This window comes from Gossypium hirsutum, chromosome A12 (assembly GCF_007990345.1).
Source record: "Gossypium hirsutum isolate 1008001.06 chromosome A12, Gossypium_hirsutum_v2.1, whole genome shotgun sequence".
In the NCBI taxonomy this organism is placed as follows: Eukaryota; Viridiplantae; Streptophyta; class Magnoliopsida; order Malvales; family Malvaceae; genus Gossypium; species Gossypium hirsutum.
The window spans coordinates 91475391-91478894 of NC_053435.1; the positions used below are offsets into that span (position 1 = coordinate 91475391).

At 36.4% G+C, this 3504-nt stretch overlaps 1 non-coding gene across 1 annotated transcript; it reads left to right on the forward strand.

Moving 5' to 3' along the window:
• Positions 1-306: 306 nt before the first annotated feature.
• Positions 307-413, forward strand: LOC121211741 (small nucleolar RNA R71). Its single transcript, XR_005906959.1, has one exon. It is a non-coding gene; the product is annotated as a small nucleolar RNA R71 (small nucleolar RNA).
• Positions 414-3504: the final 3091 nt, after the last annotated feature.

A 3504-nucleotide genomic window follows, 5' to 3' on the forward strand; every position in this document is an offset into this window, starting at 1 on the left:
TTTGGATTGCACCTCATAACTGGATGTACCTGAGTAGAACTACACAAACCGTCAATATTTTTATTCAAGAGTTCTACCTGGTTAGATAGCATAGTAACTGCATCGAGGTTGAAAACACTGACCGCTTTCGTCGGCTTTGTCCTCACAACTTGCCACTGATAGTTATTCAGAGACATTTCTTCAATAAATTTGTAAGCATCCTTAGGTGTCTTATTATTGATAGTCTCACCAGCGGCTGCATCAACCATCTGTCTAGTTGAAGGATTCAGGCCATTGGAAAAAGTTTGAACCTGTAGCCAAAGTGGTAGTCCATGGTGAGGGCACTTTCTCAACAGATCATTGTATCTCTCCCATGCATCGTAGGGCGTTTCTAGATCCATCTGCACAAAAGAAGAGATATCATTCCTTAATTTAGCCGTTTTAGCCGGCGAAAAATATTTTAGTAAAAACTTTTCTGTCACTTGTTCCCAAGTAGTGATTGACCCTCGTGGTAACGAGTTCAACCACAGTTTAGCCTTATTCCTTAATGAAAAGGGAAATAACCGAAGACGAATGGCATCATCAGAGACGCCATTGATTTTAAATGTGTCGTAGAGTTCCAGAAAATTTGCCAAGTGAGTGTTTGGATCTTCATCTTGTTAACCATCAAACTAAACAAATTGCTGTATCATTTGAATCGTGTTAGGTTTCAGTTCAAAATTATTTGCAGCAATAGCAGGCCTAACTATACTTGACTTAGTTCCTGTTAAATTCGGTTTAGCATAATCATACATAGTGCGTGGAGCATGATTCTGATTTACTGGATCAGCGGCAATCGCAGGAGGTAGCGGATCTTCCTGATTTTCAGCCATCTCCTCAGTTGTGGTTAATATCGTCCTCTTGCTCCTCCTCCGTGTATCTTAAGCTTCACCTTATTTCTCTTCGATTTCTATGAGCTGCGCGATTGATCTCACTATCAAAAAGTAATGGTCCCGACGGGTTTCTTCTATTCATGCACTATAAAAACCTGCCAGAAGCAAATAAACCAAAAATTAGAAAAGACAATAAAAATTTAAATTGTAAATAAAGTAAAATGGCTAAAGTAATAAAAATCGAGTGTTCCTAATATCTTAGCTCCCCAGCAACGACGCCAAAAACTTGATATGCTCGTCACGATAAGTTTTAAAAATTTATAATTGACCGTTCTTGAAACTAACTATTATCACGATGAAGGCAAGTGTACCTATCGAACAGTAGTATAGCTTTAGCAAGACCGAATTGTCGAACCCAAAGGAACGAAGAGTACTAGTAATTACTTTATTTTTATTAGCTAGCCTAAAAATTAAGGGATTTGTTTATCTAAATTAATTAACTAAACTAAGGGTGCACAGAGAGAAAATTGGGAAAAAACTTTTAGGAAAACTCGATTGATTAAGACAATACCCAAGGAAAAATCCACCTACACTTCACTTGTTATTTGACTCTGAATCAGACGATTTATTCATTTGACTTGATCCGTAGAAATCCCTAAGTTATATTATTTTCTCTCTCGAGACTAATAACGTCTAACCCTAGGTTGATTAATTGAAATCTCTTTCTAATTAACACCCTAGTGTTGCATTAACTCGATCTATGGACTCCCTTATTAGGTTTCACCTTAATCCGTCAAAATCCTGTCACCCTATCTCTAGGCGTGCAATCAACTCCGCTTAATTACGACAAATTTACTCTTAGACAAGGACTTTTACTCCTCTGAACAAGTGCATGAACTTGAATCCATATCCTAGAATATTAAAACAATAATTAAGAACACATAATTAAGAACTAGTCAAATATTTATCATACAATTCAGATAATAATAACAAGATCCATCTTAGGTTTCATTCCCCTTAGGTATTTAGGGGGTTTAGTTTATAATTATGAAAGAAAACATCTCAAAAGAATAAAGATAACAAAACATAAAGAAAACCCAAAACTCCTGAAGGAAATTGAAGGGAGATCTTCAGTCTTGACGATGAATCCGGCTTCTGAGATGGATCAATCGGCATTCCTTGAGTAATTCCTTGCATCCTACTCTGTGTGTCCGTTCTAATTGCCTCTTAAGGCGTTTAAATAGGCTTTAGAATGCCTAAAAGCCCTAAAGAGTGGTGATAAACCGTAATTTATACATATTTTTACCCCATATTTAACGCATTTTATGGATGATTTCCTATTAGAATTGGTGAATTCGATGCTCCTAATGCTTTAATTTCATATTTTATACTTAAGAGAGCTTAGGAGAGCGAAAGGAACGAGAAACAGGCCAAAATCAGAGAAAATGGGCCAAAGTACGAAATCAATACGGCCTGGACCTCCTCACATGGGCAGACCACACGACCATGTCAATTTGGCAGGCTCGAGCACAGCCTGAAATAATCACACACGGGCATGTCCCTACCGAACCCAAGTTGAGTCCAATTCGGAAAAGGCTAATTTTGAGGGCTCTTAGGCATTCCAAAGCCTATAAATACACCCTAGAGGAGGAAGAAAAGGGAGGCACAGAATAGGGAGTAAGGAAGCCGATTGATCCATCTCAAAAGCTAGATTCACCATCAAGACTGAAGATCTCTCCTCAATTTCCCCTTCAGGAGTTTTGGGTTTTCTTTATGTTTTGTATTCTTTATTATTCTGAGATGTTTTCTTATTTAGTTATGAACTAAAACCCCTAAATACCTAAGGGGAATGAAACCTAAGACGAATCTTGTTATTATTTTCTGAATTGTATGATAAATATTTAACTTGTTCTTAATTACGTGTTCTTAATTCTTGTTTTGATATCCCAGGACTCTGATTCAAGATAAGCTCTTATTCAGAGGAGGAATAGACCCTGTCTAAGAGAACATTTGTCATAATTAAGCGGAGTTAATTGCGCACCTAGACATAAGGTGACAAGATTTTGTCGGATTAGGGTGAAACCTAATAAAGGGATCCATATATCGAGTTAATGCAACCCTAAGGTGTTAATTAGAGAAAGGTCTCAATTATTCAATCTAGGGATTAGATGTTATTAGTCTTGAATAGGGATAATAACATAACTTAGGGATCTCTACGGAACAAGTTAAATGAATAAATCGTCTGATTCGGAGCCAGAATAACAAGTACAGTCTAGGTGGATTCTTCCTTAGGTATTGTCTTAATTCAATCGATTTTCCCAAAAGTAATTCCCCAATTCCATTCTCTGTGAATTCTTAGTTTAGATAATTAGTTAGTTAAAACAAAAAAACCTCTTTATTCTTAGGTTAGATAATAAAAAGACAATCATTACTAGTACTTTTAGTTCCCTTAGGTTCGACAATCCGGTCTTGCTAAAACTATACTACTATTCGATAGGTACACTTGCCTACATCGCGATAATAGTTAGTTTCAAGAACGATTAATTATAAATATTTAAAACCTATTACGAAATCATGCGATCAAGTTTTTGACGCCGTTGCTGGGGATCGAAGATATTAGGAACAATCAATTTTTATTACTTTAGCTAGTTAT